Genomic DNA, 24,789 nt, shown 5'->3' with positions numbered 1-24,789 from the left:
TAAGTGTGCAGGGTGGGGGCGCCGATTTTGAAAATGTGCCGTGGGCGCGGGGCGCCGATTTTGAAAATGTGCCTAGAGCGCCACGGACCCTAGCACCGGCCCTGTGTGTGAAGAGTTTGTTCTCTTGAGTGGGAACTAAAACCCCAAGTTAAAATAAACTAACAATCATCTTCCTGTTACAGGAATACTGCTGCTGTGCTTCCTCTAAATGTTCTTAGACTATTAGAGCCACTTTAGGTAGCGTCTCTTGGACTTGAGGCAGGGACTGAATGAAACTCTCCTCCCAAGGTATCTTCTGTCCCCACCCTTCCTTTAATATATCTAAAATCTATTTCTGTCACTTCCCATTAAGCAACTCAAAAGGGGACTAAAACCTGTAGAATCAGGTGGGACCTCCCGAATTGCAAATAAGGCAAAAGTGTTTCCCATTCCTTCTATTCTTGTGTCACCACTTTGTTACCATATGTTTGAATGTGCAGTTAAACAGTTCTACCAGACTATCTATTTGCAGGTGACATGTTTGATGTGTGCAGTTTTTTCACGCACAACAACCGATACAAATCTTTCCTAAGTTTGGACAGAAGGTGCTCCCATATATGTTTAGATCTCCCTGAGCATCCCAAAGTATGTAAACATAAGGACTGTTTTCATGTTTGTCGCTTGTATGATCTGTATGATCATGTCAGGTTCAACGGAATCTATGGCACCATATGAATAAACCGTGACGATGATACTGATGATGTTAATGATGCCTGAGGATCAGGCTGACCATTAACAACAAAAGAAAACTGCTTAGAACACTGTGGGGTAAATTTATCAAGATGGGGGTTTGAAAAAGTGGAGATGTTGCCTATAGCAACCAATCAGATTCTAGCTGTCATTTTGTAAAATGTACTAAATAAATGATAACTAGGGGCCTGATTCATTACGGATCTTAACTTAAGAAACTTCTTATTTCAGTCTCCTGGACAAAACCATGTTACAATGCAAGGGGTGCAAATTAGTATTCTGTTTTGCACATAAGTTAAATACTGACTGTTAAATTAATAGGAAAATCAATTCAAACCTGTAAACTATGTTGTCATATTATACTCTGTAAAGAAATAATGACACTGAGAATAATTTGTTATTTTGTCATTTTAGACAGTAACCATTAATTTAACTATAACCATTCTGGGTTCCTGGAACACATGGCCTACTGGACTACTAGTATATGACAAATTGCAAAATAATGCATAAGTAGAACCACATCCAAAAGGTCATTTTAAAAAATCAGCAACATGCTGATGAGCTGTTTCTATAAAGAACCCCCCCCCCTTCCTTCTCTCTTCCATATGCAGTGGCCCACGTTTGAATAATTACTTAAACCGCTAATGAGATTGGGCCCAGACAAGCAAGCAATAATTTATTGGGGTCATATATTGATTGATTGGAGCAAATTTGCATTCAACCTCTCAGCAATAAAGTAGAGTGATGTGTATCTTTGTCCTAAAAATGATGATTGATTGATTTGACCCTGCTACTATAAAAATCCATTTTTACAAAAGCTGTTTCGTAGTTACAGAGTTTGGGAAGCTGTATATAAAACATAGATTTCAAAGACACATTTCATATCTAATAGTAGTTTTTATATACACACACAACATTTAAGTCCATCTTTTTATATGAACTTGATGCCTATAGACTGCATTTACCATAACATTTTGCATTGAACAGCATTCATAGAAATGTATAATGTAAACTCTCACAAGCCAGTCCAGGTAAGATATATAGGCTGTAAAAAGTGTCTTGCAGAGGTCATCGTGTCTGCACACACAGTGATTCTAAATTAATAAAGCAGAGAGAGGCACAATAGGGATTGTCCGATTGTATACAACCCCAAACTTGACTATGATCCATCCACACCATGTAGTAAACAGAGAGGGGTTGTCCTTTCCCAGAGCCACATTCTATGCAACCCAATTTATGTTGTGAGCGCACAGAATCCAATCATTCATCTTGAATAGCACTGAGTTTCCATACTCAGCATTATTGAAGGATTTGATGGATTCAGTCTTCTTGTATTTTTGATCTCAGGGAGATTTCAAATGTGGACTATGTTAGGGAATTCAGACTGTAAGCTCCAAAGGGGCAGGGACTGATGTGAGCGAGTTCTCTGTAAAGTGCTGCGGAATCAGTGGCGCTATATAAATCGCTGATGATAAGGATGATGGACAACCCTAAAAAAATTATTTTTCATGTTGTTACAGTGATTTAAAAGCATACAACACTTAACATTTTATTTAGTGACAGAGGTCATTAAAAACACAAAATTGCACCAATAAGCACTAAAACGTATTTATTATTGTACAAATTGTTGTGCTGAAAACTGTAATTGCCAATTTTAGCCATCAATTTGAAAACCCTGATTGGGGGGGGGGGGGTTCACATGGAACAATTTATTTTGTTGCTGAAGCCATTTGTTAATTGCCTTCTACTAATTGCTGGTTTGAAATTGTGAGGTACAACACAGAACAATTTCCCCGCCTACTGAATTTACCATGGAATTGAATTTAGTGTTCTATAAAGGTATTGGAACTGGTATCCATGGACATTATCATATAAAAGAATGTAATATAGAATTTAAGTGATCGATTATTATACAAATAAGAAAATATTTAAATGATAACACCACTTAAAACTAGAAATGTAATGCATTAAGTTAAACAGCAAAACTGAATATTATTTACCAGTGGACTTGTAAAAGCCCCTCCTCCATGGATTCCCCATTTATGCAAATAAAAAGTTCATAGAACAGAGGCATTGACAACACACTGTATGTTTGAAGAAAGGCCATTCTCAGAGGGAATTTACGTTTATTAAAAAGTCACCAAGTATAAAATGCAAGTTGTGTTATATACATCAGCTACGATTTACATTAACAGTAATGCATGCAACTTTTTGGAGAACCTATTTGTACTGAAGATATTTCAGAGAGGGTTTTCAACGTGATGGAGAAAATGTATTCCTATGCACTTAGACTTCTTGTCAGTATGATAACAAAATCCAATCCTAGTAATTATTATCAAACAATCATTTTTAAAGAAGGTATCTCTGAAATATGCAGCCACCCCCTTCTGTTTAACAAAAATAGGTCTGTGAAACACGTTATTTTAAAGTAGAATAAGACAGTGCTTTGTGCCAATCACAATGCCAACAAAAGTAAGGTTGTTACATAATATGCATTATGCATAGAATCACAAACTAAACCACATAATTACCCAGCATTAATGCTGAAGATAGCACAGGTTCATACCTGGCAATGCCACCAAAACAAGTAGACTATGCATTGGGTAAACTTATTAACAATGTACAAAAAGGCAACTGTACAGTGACCCATAGTAACCTATCATCATCAATTAACTTTCATTCACCTAATGCAGGGGTAGGCAACCTGCGTCTCTCCAGGTGTTGTGAATCTACAAGTCCCAGCATGCTTTGCCAGTAGATAACCAGCAGATAGGTGGCAAGGCATGCTGGGATTTGTAGTTTCACAACACCTGGAGAGCCGCAGGTTGCCTACCCCTGACCTAGTGCAAGATTAGGCAATGAAAGCCTAAGTCTAATTATTTCCTATTGCGGCACATTTGTATCATGTTAGTAAATAACCTCACTGTACACAAAACAAAGTAATGCTATTAGAAATTTAGAACAACATTTTAAAGCGTACCATTCTTCCTGAGTATCTGGCCGCTATTCATATGTTTCTTATTAAACCTCTAGGAAGGAAGGTCATTTATCAATTTTAGAATTTTAACAATTCATAACTGAAAGGAGTAATTTTCTACATAATTAAGATGGCCTGCTGGATCTCATGTGGTCCCAACAAACTGGAAATCCTGAGACTGAGAACTCTCTGTGTGAGCAGTAACGGTGCTGAGCTTGTTGACCTTGCTTTGGGTTCTCACAATTCAGATCAGAAAAATGATGTCTGCAATGATAAAGGGGGGAAAGGGTCTACCAGGATAGAGGGCTCCTTTGTAGACTTCCTAGCAATGGATCGTGGAAAGGAGAAGATCTAAAATAGCTTCTCCCTCAGCGTCCAGGTGTCCTAGGAAAACAAGAGACCACCAAAATAATAGTCTTATTCCATCACAAACTTTAATACAACCCATAATCCATGCTTAAATCCTAATATAAATATTGGACCATAGCTCTAAAATTGTACCCAACACAGCTGCTTTAATAACACCTGGCACACCATTATTGTCATCAGAAACTTAGGGGTAAACAATATTATATTTTTTGTCTTGTACTGCTGCTTTTTATGTTTGACAGTTCCAAGAGATCTCATGTTTTGCAAAAGGACATGGTTGCCCACTAATATGATATTTGCCCTGGGCCAACTAATGCCTTAAAGCAGCCGTGTGTGCATTAGGTGTGCACTATGAGCTTCAAACAGAGTTGGACCCAACTTCAGTCTAAAACGCAGGGGTAAATTGAGCCCGAAAAAAAGACACATTCTACATCGCATGTTGAATTGGATGCATCTGCACTGACAGTCATCATTATCAGTTTGTAACTTACACCAGGAGTAGAGCACCCCCAAAAGATACATTTCTGTCCTGTGTTTTGTGCATTGTCTTTTTTTAAACCCACCTTTCTGTACTCAAACCAGATTTACTACTCACTCATTATAAAAATAGATGCATTGGCCTACAAAAAAAATATTCAAAATAGAGGTGTTAAAATATTGTCACCATCTTGCACAAGATCTGCGTCTCTCTTTCACTCTCATCACATCCTTCCATTACAGGACTTTTTATGGCTGCACTCACTTTGTGGAATACGCTCCCTCGCACAATAAGTGGTATATTTAGTAAACTGCGGGTCTGAAAAAGTGGAGATGTTGTCTATAGCAACCAATCAGATTCTAGTCATCATTTATTTAGTACATACTACAAAATGATAGCTTGAATCTGATTGGTTGCTATAGGCAGCATCTCCACTTTTTCAAACCCGCAGTTTAGTAAATATACCCCTAAGACTTTCCTCTAGTCTTCAAACCTTCAAGTGATCTCTGAAAACCCACCTCTTTAAACAAGCTTATAATTTTCCTCTACCACCCTCTTAATCTCCCTAGGTTACCCTATTACCACCCTCTACACAGCTAACACAAGACAACACCCCTCTGACCAACATAGTTGTGTGACTGAGCATACAGCCCACTAAATACTTTTTAATCTTTGCATTCTAGCTGGACAAATATGCAATATGATGTAGCACTTAACCTTGTGTATCAAGCCATTGTCTAATAGATTGTAAGCTTGCGAGCAGGGCCCTCTTACTTCTCTGTATGTATGTATTACCCAGTATTGTTTTATTATTCTTTGTTCATAATCTTCTGGAGCTATATAAATAAATGTTGATGATGATGATGATGGCACTAGTTACAGGATTTTCCCTGCATGCCCCAATCTTCTGGATATTAAATTCTTCCCATTCATCCATAGCTTTAGACAGGCCTTTGCAGCATTCATTGTGCATCTCCACCATCATGAATGGGATTGTTGGCTCTCCTTCTCACTATTGCCGACATCTATGGTGTGGTCTGGATAGCTGAGTTGCCCCAATTAATTGCTCTTTGTAGGCGTCTCCAGAGTTTTTACAATTGAGGCCATGATAGTCCTCATGATGTATAAAAGATATTTTGTACAGGGTTCTCTTACTCCCTGTGAAAGCATGGGCTTCATCAAGCGGTTTTAATCCAGAATACGGTACATTTTATTGATTTATTTCAATTCTGTCTGCTGCCTGCCCAGTTTTAGCCCAATGCTATTGCTAAGAAAGACCACACCGGCTTACAATCCTCTGGTCCTTACCGTGGAGCTTTAGCGTCAGTGGCATGCAATGCTCTTTAACCAGTCCTATGAATTGATGACATGGGCACAAACGACACCACTGGACTATTTCTCCATTGGACTACTTCTGTTGCAGTCCAAGCAATTTGTGATGTGACTCTGAGGAGCTCATGAAATTTGTATCATTTTCATTCCTCTGTGTCATTTCTAGTTAAGGTTTTTATTACAGCAAACATTTCAGGATTTTCGGTTTGCGTCCCTTTAAAAGGGGTTCTCGCCTATAGATTTTGAAGTACTGTCTTTTGTGAAGCTTGTGTTTTTTTTAAGACATTAAAACAACACATTAGCACATATATTGCAAGAAAGCGAATGTAGATATCCCTGTTACTGAACACATTTTCCTCTGTGTGTCATGAGCTCATTATAACATATGTCTCTGGTCACTTTATGATACCAGTTGTCTGATTTAAGTAGTATATTTAATATATTAAAAATGTATTTCCAGTCTCAAGAATGCACTTAGTGGGTTCGTTTTGTCTATGTCATCTCTGAGCAGATTTTCCCAACTAAGGACCTGATTCATTAAGGATCTTAACTTGAGAAACTTCTTATTTCAGTCTCCTGGACAAAACCATGTTATAATGCAAGGGGTGCAAATTAGTATTCTGCTTTGCACATAAGTTAAATACTGACTGTTTTTTCATGTAACACACAAATACTTGATAGCTTATTTGTACACTGACATTTAAAGTTGATATTTGTGTGCTACATGAAAAAACAGTCAGTATTTAAATTATGTGCAAAACAGAATACTAATTTGCACCCCTTGCATTGTAACATGGTTTTGTCCAGGAGACTGAAATAAGAAGTTTCTCAAGTTAAGATCCTTAATGAATCAGGCCCTAAGTTGTTTTAATTGTTATACGATTTGCAGACCACCATTGTCTGTTGCAGCTTCATTAAAGGACAATAAACCATAAAACACAAATTTCAAAGAAACAAACTCTTCCTATATAGCTCAGACTGACACGTGGTATGCAGACACAGAGCTTGATTTGGATTTTTTCCCAAATGCATCCATTTACTGTCTTACCCAAAACAAAGTACATATCCTGATGTTTGGGACTGCTCTTGTAAATTGGTCTAGAAACTTGTCAAAATATAACTTTAAAGTCCTGCCTACTAACACTTTAGGACAAACCCTTCATTATTTTCAGCTTTTCCATTTACCTCCTAAAATACTGTTATATAGCCTCATTTATGGCTTATATTGATCATGATAGGGAGCGGCATCAGGGATTTCTTTATTACATGTCTAGAGGCGGTTTGGGAATTTAATGTGGCCATACACGATATTTTAAAACTGACCTCAGGTCAAAATGAGAAAGTGACGTCGGCAACGTTGTGCACACTACTGTTAGGTACACACAGTTCACCCATCACATGCAGAACAGCACAAACTCTTAGCAAAGCAGGGCAGTGACCCAAAATAGGGACTGTACAACTGGAATTGGGGCATTTACATTCCTTAAATCAGGCCCCTCATATTCCAAAAAAAACAGTAACTAGGGCCTCATCATTTCAGCCAGCTGCTTAGGCAAGGAATGCTTTAAATAAAAGGAATGCAGGTGTAGGCAGGAGGTATGATGTCATAATCCCATGCAAGTTACAAAAACTCTCAGAGCTGCAGAGTCCAATCCACGATGTCATATCGTACTCATGTCATGTGCGTCCAAAACCTGATGACTGAATTAACAACGATGATCTGGCTGTACACATGCTCAGAAATAAAATATAACCCAGTGAATGCAATTGCAAGCAATTCGAATGCAAAGGACACTTCCAACAGCCTATGATTTTAAGGGGCAAATGGGGACGGTGCGTATGCACATAGGCAATGTACAATAAGGGCGTGTCAAGGTTGAGCTCATGGACTTCAGGCCGATTCAGGCAGAAATAGAAGTGCCCAGTAATGTGCCAACCGTAACAGTAATGCCAATTATTATCACTGTAATTATTATTATTATAATAAACATTTATTTGTATGGTTCCTGCATATTATCCAGCCAATAAATAAGCTCATCAACAGTGGTATACAAGTAGTCGATGAAGTAAAGTTCATGTCAAGCAAAGTGACATGAACACTGAGCACTGCCCAGAAAACTCTCACTCCTCCATCGACCCCCAGATTCCAACATGAGAGGTATAAAATAGCCAGTGCCTTCTCCTGCTGCTCTCCAGCCCTCATGCCAAAGGTAGAGCACATATGGTCAACTTGTAACTTGATCAACAGTGCCTTAGAACATACTATTTCCCTACACACAATGTTAAAGCCATTGTGTGGGCTGAACCACTATATTACCCCAAGGACTATACACAGGACACGCGGTCACCCCCTAAGGTTAGATGAGAGGAAATTTCACAACCAGCAAAGGAACGGGTTCTTTAGAGTAAGGGCAGTGAAGATATGGAATTCATTGCCAGGGAAGGCTGTGATGGCAGATTCAATATATATGTTTAAGAAAGGGTTAGACAAAGTTTTATCGGAAAAGTATATCCAGGGATACGACCGTTAATTAAAATGAAGAATAGTAGTGGATATAGGGTAAAAATAGGACTGCAATATTGCGTCTGGGGGGGATTTTCACAATTCAAACAGATTGGCGGTTGCTTACTCTGGATAAATTTCAAATATAAGTGAAGGATCGCAGGAGATACAAAATAGGTTGAACTTGATGGCATGAGGCACTTCATTGTTTCAGCTGACAGAACGTCTGCCTCAACGGTGTTCAGGTGGAAAATACACTTTAAAGAATTGGAAAAACGGAGATGAAAATGTAATATATAACAAAAGCCATTATTAATTTTTTGAGGTATAACTCAGAAGCTACGGTAGAACGGATACTTTTTGCTGAGGTCTTTGCATTTTTGACATTTGGCGTTGCTACTCTATCCTAATCATTGTCAATTTCATTGCCCCCAGGTTGTCGTCAATCCAGATGCTATTGAACAAACGCAATCTTGTTTATGTCAATGGACTTGAGCCATGTTCCTTTTCATTTTATCCCTGTACATATGTAGACTCTTTTAGTGATTTTGTCTGACATTAAATAGCGCCGTGGAAACCCAGAGCCATAGGATAATGTGATTTTACTCTCTGCGTTTATTAGATTTAAAGTGAAAAGGGTGCTTGGGAAATGCCAATCTGCTCAGAAAACACATTGGGCTAGAGCCATCTGTCTCACTATCTCATAATGGATCTTAGGTCATCTGTCAAGTTGATGATGTTACTCCCAGTCACTTTGTCCTTAGCTACACAGGTGAGTTCACAAATTTCACTAAGGGAAGTACCTATTAAGGTCTCTGGGGGTTATTTAACAACAAAGTGCAACTAAAATGCAAATGCGCTAGAAGAAAACGCAGCAGACGGACATCTGCTTTTACTGGATCTCATCTGTGATGTACATTTAGGGCCTGAGTCATTAAGGAAAGTAAGGCAAAAAAAGGAGTAAATGTTCTCAGGGACAAACCATGTTACAAAGCAAGGGGTATAAATTAGTTTATTATTTTGCACATAACCTAAATATTGGCTGTCTTTTAATCTAACACACAAATACTTGATAGCTTTATTTTTACACTGAAATTTAGAGTTGATCTAGGACATGCCCTATCCCAACTAAAAATCTGTCCCCACATTTTAAATTTACCTCCCCCTCCAATGCAACATGGTTTTGCCCAGGTGCAAAGTTACTCCTTTATTGTGCTTTGCTCTCCTTAATGACTCAGGCTCTCAGAGCTTAATTTAGAGTTTGACGCATTTAGTGGCCCGAAGGTACGTATAAATATTATGCTACAAAAATTGCTGACTTATGTGTGTTTTTTGAGTCACACATATCTCAAGGCAGATCCAACTCAAAACATGCCATTATTTCTATATCAGGTGTACAAATGCCCAACGATAGCATGACGGTGTTGGTTATAAATGCAAAAGTCGCATTACCCTGTTCATATACATTGTAATGTAATGAAGTGTCATATACACAGGAGAGAATAGTGTCTTGACAGTGTTTTTAATACATGCAAACATTAAATGAAGCAATAATATACAAACCCAGGTGCTAATTATATAAAATAAAACCATAAACAGTGGCTATGCAGTCTGCTGCTCTCAAAAACAGGTTAATGAAACCGATATATAATAATCATCATCATCACCATTTATTTATATAGCGCCACTGATTCCGCAGCGCTGTACAGAGAACTCATTCACATCAGTCCCTGCCCCATTGGAGCTTACAGTCTAAATTCCCTAACACACACACACACACACACAGGCAGACAGAGAGAGAGAGAGAGACACAGACTAGGGTCAATTTTGATAGCAGCCACTTAACCTACTAGTATGTTTTTGGAGTGTGGGAGGAAATCGGAGCACCCAGAGGAAACCCACGTAAACACAGGGAGAACATACCACACAGATAAGGCCATGGTCGGGAATTGAACTCATGACCCCAGCGCTGTGAGGCAGAATTGCTAACCACTTAGCTACCGTGCTGCCCACAATAGCATAATGAATTACAAATGAATTAAAAAATATATAAACCATACAAGATAAGACTCTGACCCCAACTGCCACAATATATATATATATATATATATATATATATTAGGGATGTGCACCGGCGACTTTTGAGGTCTCGTGTTTTGTGTTTTGGATCCGGATTTTCGTTATTTTTGGGGTTCGGATTTGTCTCGCAAAACACTTGACGAAAGGTCTCGGTTCGGATTTAAGGTTTTGGATTCGGATTTTTTTGGAAAAAAACATAAAAAGTTTAAAAATCAAGTTTTTGGGCTTATTTTCACTCCTAGGCTATTATTAACCTCAATAACATTCAATAACAAGCATTTCCACTAATTTACAGTGTATTCTGAACACCTCACAATATAGTTATTAGTCCAAAACGTTGCAACAAGGTATCTTTCTGGACTGCGTAGAGGAGTGGGTCACCACAATATATATTAAAAACCCTGAACTTTTATGATTCGCACCAATAAATGTACCTGGACTGCGTAGAGGAGTGGGTCACCACAAGATATATTAAAAACCCTGAACTTTTATGATTCGCACCAATAAATGTACCTGGACTGCGTAGAGGAGTGGGTCACCACAATATCTATTAAAAACCCTGAACTTTTATGAATCGCACCAATAAATGTACCTGGACTGCGTATAGGAGTGGGTCACCACAAGATATATTAAAAACCCTGAACTTTTATGATTCGCACCAATAAATGTACCTGGACTGCGTAGAGGAGTGGGTCACCACAAGATATATTAAAAACCCTGAACTTTTATGAATCGCACCAATAAATGTACCTGGACTGCGTATAGGAGTGGGTCACCACAAGATATATTAAAAACCCTGAACTTTTATGATTCGCACCAATAAATGTACCTGGACTGCGTAGAGGAGTGGGTCACCACAATATATATTAAAAACCCTGAACTTTTATGAATCGCACCAATAAATGTACCTGGACTGCGTAGAGGAGTGGGTCACCACAATATATCTTAAAAACCCTGAACTTTTATGAATCGCACCAATAAATGTACCTGGACTGCGTAGAGGAGTGGGTCACCACAATATATTAAAAACCCTGAACTTTTATGAATCGCACCAATAAATGTACCTGGACTGCGTAGAGGAGTGGGTCACCACAATATATATTAAAAACCCTGAACTTTTATGATTCGCACCAATAAATGTACCTGGACTGCGTAGAGGAGTGGGTCACCACAAGATATATTAAAAACCCTGAACTTTTATGATTCGCACCAATAAATGTACCTGGACTGCGTAGAGGAGTGGGTCACCACAAGATATATTAAAAACCCTGAACTTTTATGAATCGCACCAATAAATGTACCTGGACTGCGTATAGGAGTGGGTCACCACAAGATATATTAAAAACCCTGAACTTTTATGATTCGCACCAATAAATGTACCTGGACTGCGTAGAGGAGTGGGTCACCACAAGATATATTAAAAACCCTGAACTTTTATGAATCGCACCAATAAATGTACCTGGACTGCGTAGAGGAGTGGGTCACCACAATATATCTTAAAAACCCTGAACTTTTATGAATCGCACCAATAAATGTACCTGGACTGCGTAGAGGAGTGGGTCACCACAATATATTAAAAACCCTGAACTTTTATGAATCGCACCAATAAATGTACCTGGACTGCGTAGAGGAGTGGGTCACCACAATATATATTAAAAACCCTGAACTTTTATGATTCGCACCAATAAATGTACCTGGACTGCGTAGAGGAGTGGGTCACCACAAGATATATTAAAAACCCTGAACTTTTATGATTCGCACCAATAAATGTACCTGGACTGCGTAGAGGAGTGGGTCACCACAATATCTATTAAAAACCCTGAACTTTTATGAATCGCACCAATAAATGTACCTGGACTGCGTATAGGAGTGGGTCACCACAAGATATATTAAAAACCCTGAACTTTTATGATTCGCACCAATAAATGTACCTGGACTGCCTAGAGGAGTGGGCACTGGGCACCACAATAAAATATATAAAAAACCTTCAACAGGTCTGCATTACACTACACATACGGCTGCTCCTCCATCCTCTCCATCATATACATGTTGGAGTTTTAGCGTGTGACAACCTCTTGTTTTTGATAATGTCAGTGCATTTTGAATATTTTTCAATTTGCCCCACACCACTGAATGAACTTTATCTATGATACACATCTATCTATCTTGACTGCGTAGTGTGGTGGCCCCGGTACACAATTTGGTACCGAGGCCACAATATAATTAAAAAATTGGGCATCAACAGTCAACGTTGTTTAATATCTGATACACCTCTATCTGGACTGCATAGTGGAGTGGCCCCGGTACCCAATTTGGTACCGGGGCCACAATACCTCCTCCAAACATGGTACAGACAATTCGTCATTGAGATCCCATCAAGTATGTTAAAGACAGACAGGGTCGAAGTGTTATTCGTTGACTTTGTAAACCCAAAAAACTGTCCCTGTTGCACATAGTCGTGCAATGAAGACTGACTTTTTCATTTAAAGGCACGATCTTTCAAGTGTAGTGTTTGTAAGTCTAAGTCATATTATACTTTTGGTAAAATTGGTTTATTTTGTTCCTCTTTATGGTAATTAGTCATAGAATTAAAGTATGAAATAGAATTAAAGTATGAAATAGAATTAAAGTATGAAATAGAATTAAAGTATGAAATAGAATTAAAGTATGAAATAGAATTAAAGTATGAAATAGAGTGGTATAGAGTTGTAGTGTGGTATAGATAGAGTGGTCCACACAATATAATAATAAAACCCTCAACTGGTCTGAATTCCACCAAACAAGTATCTGGACTGCGTAGTGTGGTGGCCCCGGTACACAATTTGGTACCGAGGCCACAATATAATTAAAAAACCCTCCACGTGTCAGAATTCCACCAAACAAGTATCTGGACTGCATAGTGGGGTGGCCCCGGTACCCAATTTGATACCGGGGCCACAATACCTCCTCCAAACATGGTACAGACAATTCGTCATTGAGATCCCATCAAGTATGTTAAAGACAGACAGGGTCGAAGTGTTATTCGTTGACTTTGTAAACCCAAAAAACTGTCCCTGTTGCACATAGTCGTGCAATGAAGACTGACTTTTTCATTTAAAGGCACGATCTTTCAAGTGTAGTGTTTGTAAGTCTAAGTCATATTATACTTTTGGTAAAATTGGTTTATTTTGTTCCTCTTTATGGTAATTAGTCATAGAATTAAAGTATGAAATAGAATTAAAGTATGAAATAGAATTAAAGTATTAAATAGAATTAAAGTATGAAATAGAATTAAAGTATGAAATAGAGTGGTATAGAGTTGTAGTGTGGTATAGATAGAGTGGTCCACACAATATAATAATAAAACCCTCAACTGGTCTGAATTCCACCAAACAAGTATCTGGACTGCGTAGTGTGGTGGCCCCGGTACACAATTTGGTACCGAGGCCACAATATAATTAAAAAATTGGGCATCAACTGTCACCGTTGTTTAATATCTGATACACCTAGATATGGACTGCACAGTGGAGTGGCCCCGGTAGTAAATTTGGTGCCGGGGCCACAATACCTCCTCCAACTTCCAAGTGTAGTGTTTATAAAGACAGACAGCGTCGAAGTGTTATTAGTTGACTTTCTTAACCCTAAAATTGTCCCTGTTGCAAATATTCGTGCAATGGACAGTTACTTTTTTATTGAAAGACTCAAGCTTTCAAGTGTAGTGTTTATAAAATATAAACAACAATACAGTAGTTTTAGAGCACGTCAATACCTCTTGTTTTAAATTATGACACGGCATTTTACTTTTGGTTTAATTTCTTGTATTTTTTTAAATTTGGTTTTACTTTTTGAACATGGCAAACGACTGTTGATTGGTCATATAATGCAAAAAAAAAAAGGTCCAAGATGGAATTGTCCTTGGGCCCTCACACCCACCCTTATGTTGTTTAAATAGGACATGCACACTTTAACAAACCAATCATTTCAGCGACAGGGCCTACCAAACAACTTTGGCTGAAATGATTGGTTTGTTTGGGCCCCCACACCAAAAAAGCTATTCATCTCTCCCTGTACAGACTAAACAGGCTCTACTGAGGCAAGATGTCGTCCTCATCCTCAACCTCTGATTCCTCTCCCCCTACAGTGTGTACTTCCTCCTCATCACACATTATCAATTCGTCCCCGCTGGACTCCACAACCACAGGTCCCTCTGTAGTATCTGGAGGGCAGTGCTGTACTTCATTGAGGAATTGATTATTCATTTTTATAAACATCATTTTTTCAACGTTCTGAGGAAGCAACCTCCTTCGCCGCTCACTGACCAGGTTCCCCGCTGCACTAAAAACTCTTTCCGAGTACACACTGGAGGGGGGACAACTCAGGTAAAATAGAGCCAGTTTGTACAGGGGCTTCCAAACTGCCTTTTTTTCCTGCCAGTAACAATATGGACTGTCTGACATGTCTACTTGGATGGTGTCAGCAAAGTAATCATCCACAATTTTTTCTATTGTGACAGCATCCAATGCAGCGAGAGTAGACATGTCTGCAATGGTTGGCAGGTCCTTCAGTCCGGACCAGATGTTATCAGCATCCCCGCCAGTGCCTCTTTTGGGAAAACTGAGCTTTTTCCTCGCAGCCATAGATGTGGAAGAAAATGAGGGTGGAGCTGTTGGCATGTCACGGTCCTCTTCAGAGGACAATCTCCTGACCAGCAGGTCTTTGCACCGCTGTAGACTTGTGTCCGCCGGAAACAGAGACACAACATACGCTTTAAACCGAGGATCGAGCACGGTGGCCAGAATGTATTCCTCTGACTTTAAAAGAGTGACCACCCTCGGATCCTGGCAAAGCGTACGAAGGGCTACATCCACAAGAGCTACATGCTTGGTGTAATCGCAATGGCTTACCAGCTCCTCCCTCACTTTCTCCAGCTGCTTCTGCAACAGCCTGATCAGGGGAATGACCTGACTCAAGCTGGCAGTGTCGGAACTGACTTCTCGTGTGGCAAGTTCAAATGGCTGCAGAACCTTGCACAACACGGAAATCAGTCTCCACTGCGCTTGACTGAGGCGCATCCCCACTCCTTTGCCTATGTCGTAGGTGGCTGTGTAGGCCTGAATGGCCTTTTGCTGCTCCTCCATCCTCTGCAGCATATAGAGGGTGGAGTTCCAGCGCGTCACAACCTCTTGTTTGAGGTGATGGCAGGGCAGGTTTATGCTTTTTTGATGTGCCTCTAGTCTGCGGTAGGCACTGGCTGAATGCCGAAAGTGTCCAGCAATTTTGCGCGCCACCGCAAGCATCTCCTGCACACCCCTGTCACTCTTGAGGTAATGCTGCACCACCAAATTAATGGTGTGGGCAAAACATGGGACGTGCTGGAAATTGCCCATATTTAATGCCCGCACAATGTTACTGGCATTGTCTGACACCACAAATCCCCATGAGAGTCTAAGTGGGGTAAGCCACTGGGAGATAATTTCCCTCATTTTCTCTAATATGTTGTCAGCGTTGTACCTCTTATTAAAGCCTGTAATACACAATGTTGCCTGCCTTTGCACGAGCCGCCATTTTGTAGTTGCTGCTACTGATGCAGCTGTTGCTGTTGCTGCGGAAGGGGATGCATCTACCCAGTGGGCTGTCACAGTCATATAGTCCTTCGTTTGCCCAGAACCACTTGTCCACATGTCCGTGGTTAAGTGGACAGTGGGTACAACCGCATTTTTTAGAGCACTGAGGACACTTGATCGTACTTCTCTGTACATTTTTGGTATCGCCTGCCTAGTGAAGTGGAATCTCGACGGGATTTGGTACCGGGGACACAATACCTCCATCAACCCTCTAAATCCCACTCCACTGATGGCGGACACCGGGCGCACGTCTAACACCAACATTGCAGTTACAGCCGCAGTTATACGCTTTGCAATAGGGTGACTACTATCGTATTTTGTGGTCATGGCAAACGACTGTTGGACGGTCAATTGTTTTGTGAAAGACTTAGCGGTCTTACGACTTCCCCTCTGGGAAGATGACCGACTAACAGCAGCAACAGCAGCAGTGGCAGTCGTAGGCGTACCGCTGCAGGATTCCTCGGATGAATCCCGTATTGAGGAGGACTCAGTCTGGCTGCTGACTTGGGCTGCAGGACTGAATCTGATGGAGATTGTGGAGGAAGTTGACGAGGAGGGTGTTGCTGGTGTGTATCCAACTGGACCACGGGATTTAGGTGTCCCTGTACCGATGAGGGTCCTAGCCCCAGTTCCTGAACTAACCACTGAACTATGAAGGTTATTCAGGTGACGTATAAGGGAGGATGTTCCTAGGTGGGCAAGATCCTTACCCCTGCTTATTTGAGCTTTACATAAGCTACATATGGCCATACATTGGTTGTCTGGATTTGGATAAAAATAACTCCAGACCGAAGAGGTGCATTTTTTGGTCTTCTGACCAGGCATGACGATGGGCTTTTTCATCCCATGGACATCAGCTGTTTCCCCCCCTGGTGCCTCATTTACAATAACCACATCACCATCCTCATCATCAAGTTCCTCCACAGCGCCAGCTACATCATCAATAGCCTCCTCCCGAGCCACCTCTTCCCGTACAGTGATGGGAAGGTCAGGCTTGACAACCACCAACATCCTTGGACTCGCCTTGTGGATTTGTGATAATTTCTCTTTAGAAGGCAGAGTTGTTTGCTGTTTTGTTGCTGACAGCATAACTCTCTTCAATTTTTTGTAGGGGGGGGGAGGAGGAGGAGGGCTAAGATCCGTGGGTGAAGCTGAACCACTAGTCATGAACACGGGCCAGGGCCTAAGCCGTTCCTTGCCACTCCGTGTCGTAAATGGCATATTGGCAACTTTACGTTTCTCCTCAGATGATTTTAAGTTTCTCTTTTTGCTACTTTTTCTTAACTTGGGCTTTTTGGATTTTACATGCCCGGTACTACGAGATTGGGCATCAGGCTTGGAAGACGACGTTGATGGCATTTCATCGTCTATGTCATGACTAGTGGCAGCAGCTTCAGCATTAGGAGGAAGTGGGTCTTGATCTTTCCCTACTTTATCCTCCAAATTTTTGGTCTCCATTATATGTAGCACAAGATACTGCAGAATGTGTGAACTTGGTAATATTGCAGTACCAATGGACTTATACTGCTGGATTGGTTTTGCAAATTTGGTTATAATTATTATATTTTTTTTTTTTTTTAATTTTTTATTTTTTTTTACTTTTTTTTTATTTTTTAAAACCTTGGGAATAATGGGGAAATAACTATGCCCTTAGAAGCACAGAGCACAGGACACAGCACCACTGGACTGAACAGGACACGGCACAGGACCCAGCAGCACTACGGAACTCAGCAGGACAGAGCACAGGACACAGCACCACTGGACTGATACTGCAGAATGTGTGAACTTTGTAATATTGCAGTACCAATGGACTTATACTGCTGGATTGGTTTTGCAAATTTGGTTATAATTATTATATATTTTTTTTTTTTTTTAAATTTTTTACTTTTTTTTTATTTTTTAAAAACTTGGGAATAATGGGGAAATAACTATGCCCTTAGAAGCACAGAGCACAGGACACAGCACCACTGGACTGAACAGGACACGGCACAGGACCCAGCAGCACTACGGAACTCAGCAGGACAGAGCACAGGACACAGCACCACTGGACTGATACTGCAGAATGTGTGAACTTTGTAATATTGCAGTACCAATGGACTTATACTGCTGGATTGGTTTTGCAAATTTGGTTATAATTATATATATTTTTTTTTTAATTTTTAATTGTAATTTTTTTTTTACTTTTTTTTTATTTTTAAAAAACTTGGGAATAATGGGGAAATAACTATGCCCTTAGAAGCACAGAGCACAGGACACAGCACCACTGGACTGAACAGGACACGGCACAGGACCCAGCAGCACTACGGAACTCAGCAGGACAGAGCACAGGACACAGCACCACTGGACTGATACTGCAGAATGTGTAAACTTTGTAATATTGCAGTACCACTGGACTTTTACTGCTGAATGTGTGAACTTGGTAATATTGCAGTACCAATGGGCTTATACTGCAGGATTGGTTGTGCAAATTTTGTGGTAATTAAAAAAAATTAAATTAGTTTTTGGTATTTTTTTAAATAACTTTTTTTTATTTTTTTAAACACAGGGGAATATTGGGGAAATAACTATGCCCTTAGAAGCACAGAGCACAGGACACAGCACCACTGGACTGAACAGGACACAGCACTGGACCCAGCAGCACCACTGACTTCAGAAGGACAGAGCACAGCACACAGCACCACTGGACTGATACTGCAGAACACAGCACAGCACAGCACAGCACAGCACAGCACAGCACAGCACAGCACAGCACAGCACAGCACAGCACGAGATCTACCAGGACAGAGGACCACCTAACACACCCTCCCTCTACCCTGATCAATGCCCGAGTGAAGATGGCGGCGACTAGCGGGGAATTTATAGGATCCGAGTATCGCGAGATCCGACAACGGGATTATGAGTCAGAGCCTCAGTTTCAGATTTGAATTTGGCGCCAATACCCGGATCTGTCTCGGATCCGACTCGGATCGGCAACGTTCGGGTGGGCTCGGATTTCATAAATCCGAGTGCGCTCATCCCTAATATATATATATATATATATATATATATGCAGGGCTTTTTTGTCATAGAACGTCACAACGCTGCCAGGGAGAGGAGCCGCGATCAAGCAGAGAAGCGGGAAAGGAAGCATATAGGGTAAGTACAGACTACAGAAAGCAGGGGAGGGGCACAGAAAGAGAGGGTTACAAAAAAAACGAGGGGGCAGAAAGAAAGGGCTACACAAAAATGAGTGGGCAGAAAGAGGTTAATTCTGGCATCTTTTCTCTTACAAAAAAAAGCACTGTATATATTGTAACAAAAGGAGGCATTTAGCTGGCAATATGCAGAGAAAGCAGGGAAGTAGAGTGAAACATTGGCACAGTTATGTACCTAGGTGGAGATTAAACCAGGTAAAAACATATGTGTAGTTTAAAATTGGTTTACTTACATGATTTAAAAGCTGCTTCCTCTCAGCAAACAGACAGGGTGGGTCTGATAGTCTAAACAGAGCCTGGGATGGGCGTTTCCTTTTAAAGAGTAGGTAGGTGTGTCACCTGTCCATCAAGCTAGGCCTGTGGGAGGAGTGTCAGGTATAAAACCCTGCTTGTTTCATTGTTCAGGGAGATCAACGCTGGGCTAGCTGGCTGATCTGGACAGAGAGATGGACTATGTATAGTAAGCGTTGAGGGTCTCCATAATTGCTGTGCAAGTATACGGTGTCAAAACATTATTACCATCCTGACAATAAAGAACCATAAAAAGGAAGAAGTTGTACGCGTTTGCTTCACCAGTAAAGGGCTCTTGCCACAATATATTGTGGAAAAGTCAAAAGTTTATTTTGTGTGTTGTAATCAATGACCGACTACACTGCTCTTGGACCTGATGAATAGCACAGATCAGAAGGTAAAACGTGTATAGTGTGTACACATGAATCGGCAGACTGATTGGAACTTCAGTCATTTGTAAAATCGCTAGAGATAACAAATCAATCGAAAGTTTTTACATTGTGTACCCAGCCTTGGTCCTGAGACTCCCCAGTAAATATGCCACCTTGACTAATTTTGGGAATGTCAGTTCAGGAGTAGCATTACTGCAACAAGATACTTCCACTAATAACTAGAGCAGGGGTTGGCAACCTTTTTCTATCGGAGTACCGGCTAAAATCTAGTCAAGCCCAGGTGTGTGTGTGTGTGTGTGTGTGTGTGTATATATATATATATATATATATATATATGCGGCGGCGGCACAACAATTTTTTACCATGCAAGTGGTCGTACAATTGGGGGTGTGGCAGTACATCATTGGTGGCATGTCTAGCAGGTGAAAAGCACCAGGTCACCCTCTTACAGAAAAATGCATTACTCACACATACCCCCTTGCCTAGCAGCTTTGCTCACATATGTCCCCTCTGCCCACATGCTTTAATCACACGTGCCTCCCTCTGCCCACATGCTTTAATCACACTTGCCCCCCCTCTGCCCAGCACCTTTAGTGACACAATCCCCTCTCCATCACCTTTCGTCACAAATGCCCCCTCTCCAGCACACCTTCTTCTTACCTTATTCTCCACTGCACGCAGGGCCGGATTAACCATAGGGCTAACTGGGCTACAGCCCAGGGGCCTCTGGCATCCAGGGGGCCCTTGAAAGTGCTCAACAGCATTATTGATCGGTCGAGGGCGGGGGCACCCCCGGCCCGATCAATGCTGCTGAGCACTTTCACTGCGGTCCTTCCCAGACGCGCTGTATTCTCCTTACTGAGGAGATCTCGTGAGTCTCACTCTCACGAGATCTCCTCAGTAAAGAGCGTACAGCGCGCCGGGGAAGGACCGCAATGCCAGGAGAAGGAGGTAAGTGCCCTGGGGGTGGCTCGGATCACGGGGGGGAGAGGGGAGGGCGGCTCGGATCACGGGGGGGAGGGCGGCTCGGATCACTGGGGGGGGCCCTCACGGTGGAATGGAGGCCCCCCTAGCCCAGGGGCCATTCCCTTAATCCGGCCCTGACTGCACGGCATGGGAAGATATCCAGCAGCCCGCCGAGTACCATGTGACCACTGCAGTCACATAACCTGGCGTCTGAAGGTACCTGAGCTGAAAGGGATTTAGCCACTACCGATCCCCCTGCACTCAATAAAAAAAAAAATTAAAAAGTACTTTTAAAATATATTTATTTTTTTCAAAATTAGGTCTCCAAAGGGGACTCGGGCCACCAAGCAGGCCCAGGCAAATTGTAGCCGCCCCCTCCCTTCTCGGCTATATATATATATAATTATTTCTCATTTTATGAGGCTAATATCATATTAACAGTAAGGGACCAGCAAAAAAAATGTTATGCCGCACAGTAGTGCCCCAGTTCACATAGAGCTGCCTAGAGAAATTCATGGCCCCAGTACAGCAACTCCATGGGTCCTCCCTTATAGTTAAGCATTAATTGTGCCCCCAATTCATCTTATGCCACATAGTTGTGCCCCCAATTCATACTTTGCTAGAGTTGCCCTCAGAAACACATAGTATGCCACAGTTGCCCCCAGAAACACATAGTATGCCACAGTTGCCCCCAGAAACACATAGTATGCCACAGTTGCCCCAGAAACACATAGTATGCCACAGTTGCCCCCAGAAACACATTATATGTCAGTTGCCCCCAGAAACACATAATATGCCACAGTTGCCCCCAGAAACACATAATATGCCACAGTTGCCCCCAGAAATACATAATGTGCCACAGTTGCCCCAGAAACACATAATATGCCACAGTTGCCCCCAGAAACACATAATATGCCACAGTTGCCCCAGAAACACATAATATGCCACAGTTGCCCCCAATACATTTTATGCCACAGTAATGTCCCCAATATCTTTTATGCCACAGTAATGCCCCCAATGACTCTTATGGCCTCAGAATTGCAAAAAAATATTTTTTAGGACACTAATAAATTAATAAATAATGATAGAATTTTATACTTACCTCTTCCAGGCATGAAACGGTCCGCAAAGGTGCTTGGGAGGAACTGCGTAGCGCAGTTCAGCTCTTCTTCGGCTGTCATTTTTAATAAATGACAGCCGGAGAAGTGCTGAACTGTTGCGCTTGCGCAGCAGTTCAGCGTCGGGGAAGGAATGACAGCCGGAGAAGAGCAGAAATGCAGCTGTCATTTAGAACAGTCGGACGGCGTGCCAGGACTCAGGGGGCTGCGTGCCACCGCCGGGGTTACCGACCCCTGAACTAGAGGAATGACTGATGTAGTAAATACGGTAATAAGAGTGTACTATAGTACAGACTGTGTTAGGGAAGTCAATTATTAAGGGACAGACTGGGTAATCTGTTGGAAGGACTATGTATACTGGACAGTCTCCCGGAGCCTCAGGTTCAGCATATTGTGGATTGGGTTGATAGATTGTTGGGAAAGGCTGAGGATATCCCAGCAGTCATGAAACATATTGGTACCAATGACAAAGTTAGAGGTAGATGAACAATCCTTAAAAATATTTTCAGGAAATTAGACTGCAAACCTCAACCATTTATACTTTTTTCTTTAAAAAAAAATATATATATTCGCTAATCTTACAAAATACAGCAAAATATCATTAAAATGATGTTAAATGTGATGTGTATGTGAATTAGTTTTAATTTCCCAAATGAGCACAAACTGCATCAATCTGGCTCCTACTTTGGGAACACACTAAGCCGCACCCCTTGACAATCTAATTGATTTCTGGCCAGTGAAAAACAAGCCCAAAACAAGCCCAAACAATCCTAAAAAGAGCCCAAAAAAGCCAAAAATTAATTATTTTTTATTTATGATACAAATGTCAAGATAATATTAATAGTAATGGGATCTGCAGCAGTTTCTGCAGTTATAGTAACTAAAGATGAAGACTCAGGAGTTATAGCTGCACTTTAGGGGGTTTGTTTTCCCTGTACACTACAATATATCCCTAGCTTTACACTATAATTACACACATCATGTTCTGTCTGGTCACATATATACTCTCCATATCTACTGCATACAACACAGACAGGTTCCCCCAGGAGGGGCCAACGCTGAAGTTTACCTACCAACACCTGATGTCACACCCACATAAGAGACCAGCGTCCTTACCAGGGTTGCCAACTCTGAAATGAAAAACAAGGAACCGCTTAGTGCAAAAACAAGCCCAAAACAAGCCCAAACCAATCCTGAAAAGCCCCAAAAAAAGCCCAACTTACAGGGGACCGTCCTTTTAGAAACACTAATTTCTACACTGAATCTCCATTTAGAAAACCTTTATAAGCACAAGAGGACACATTTATACACTGATATGGCAAATGAAACAGCAAATGCTGTAATTTAGGACACTGGTATGTCTATCCCACACAGCCCCATGATATAACAGTATAAGCGTTCTTCTGACATGAGCAGCTCACTGAATGGGAGGGGAGGGTGTTATATAGCAGTGTTACCTGCTATAAGTGCAGCGATCGTGTGTCTGACACCACTTATTACAGTAGGTTGCTGTAGATCCATCTTCCTGTGATTTATTCCACGTCCTCCTCTGACTCCGCCCACCCACATAGCGCCACTTCATTGGAGGAATTCGCTGCACAACCCGCCCATAAAAAAAACAAAAAACTGAATGTACCAATCACAAAATGGTACTAGAGGATAAAAAAACAAACAAAAAAACGATTATGCAGCCTGTGGACTTGGAGAACGTGTCCAAGCCCAAAAACAAGCTACCCGCGGCAGTGAAAAAAACCCCGCAACTTCACAAAAAAAGAAGCCCAATTCCACTTGTTATAAGTGTAATTGGCAACTATGGTCCTTACACTGACTAAAGCATTATTATACACAAGGCAATAAAGTTTTTAAAAAAAAAAAAAAAAAAAATGTTGTGAAGCCCAAAAACCGCAACCCGCGACCACCAGAAAAACCCCGCAACTCTAAAAAAAACCCAAGCCCAATTCCACTTGTTATAAGCGGAATTGCCAACTATGCTCCTGGCTCTCCACAGCATGCAGCAGGCCGCCCTGCACATGCTCTATGCGTAGGTGAGCCAGAGCCACCATTTTGGAAATGGGGCACAACCAAACAGCCTGATACCAAACCCCCTGTGTGGTAGAAATAAGGGGGTGGGCTTGCGACTTTTATTTAATTAGGGAGGGTACTTTTTTCTTATCAGAGGAAAAGACAAATATACCCAGATGTACAGTATTGCATTTCAAGAATTTAGCATTTTGAAAATTACAGAGTTTATGTAGGTATATGCTATGTGTGGTTGGCGGAAATGACATCACTGCCATCCACTTGCTAATCAGGAAGTGCTGGCTGACAGGAAATACCTGGCAGCCATGTTCAGTTCTCAGTATATACCACACAGTAAAGACATGTTGTCACAGTTCTCCAGCCTCTTCTTCTTGATTTGAGCTCAGACAGTTCTACAGATTAACATGATGTGTCCATTTTTATATGACAACATTTACAGTGAAAAGATTACACATTACAGACAATTAATCAATTATGTTGTTGTTTACAATGTGTTCAAGCCTCTACAAGGCAGCATCATCTTATAAGAGAAGTGTTTATTGGTAAACAAACCCCAGCTGCTCAAGCCTTCTATAGGATAGAGTGACTCTTTCAACTGGGACAATTAATGAGACACCAGGGAGAGACCCTTCACACATTCCAATAGGTTTTATTATAACCACTTTGTGTTCAGTAAATGACACAGTGAAGTTAACATGCTTGTATCCTTATTTTTGTT

The 24,789-nt window shown here is 41.1% G+C and overlaps 1 long non-coding RNA gene across 4 annotated transcripts in view; it reads right to left on the bottom strand.

Annotated features, from left to right (window-relative positions):
• LOC142109443 (uncharacterized) overlaps positions 1–24,006 on the bottom strand; it is a 54,692-nt gene extending 30,686 nt beyond the window's left edge. For 2 of the 4 annotated variants that reach the window (XR_012680377.1, XR_012680376.1), the window contains exons 1-3: positions 23,489–24,006; positions 23,105–23,161; positions 19,498–19,698 (exon numbers count right to left, since the gene is read on the bottom strand). This is a non-coding gene — a long non-coding RNA (uncharacterized LOC142109443). Of the gene's footprint in view, positions 1–2,476; positions 4,091–19,497; positions 19,699–23,104; positions 23,162–23,488 lie in introns of those variants that run through there. The other 2 variants (XR_012680378.1, XR_012680379.1) reach the window with 2 other exon arrangements.
• Between the last annotated feature and the right edge of the window lie 783 nt (positions 24,007–24,789).

This window comes from Mixophyes fleayi, chromosome 12, assembly GCF_038048845.1.
Source record: "Mixophyes fleayi isolate aMixFle1 chromosome 12, aMixFle1.hap1, whole genome shotgun sequence".
In the NCBI taxonomy this organism is placed as follows: Eukaryota; Metazoa; Chordata; class Amphibia; order Anura; family Limnodynastidae; genus Mixophyes; species Mixophyes fleayi.
Note: the sequence above shows the minus strand (reverse complement) of the source record. Positions and strands in the feature narration are given on the sequence as shown.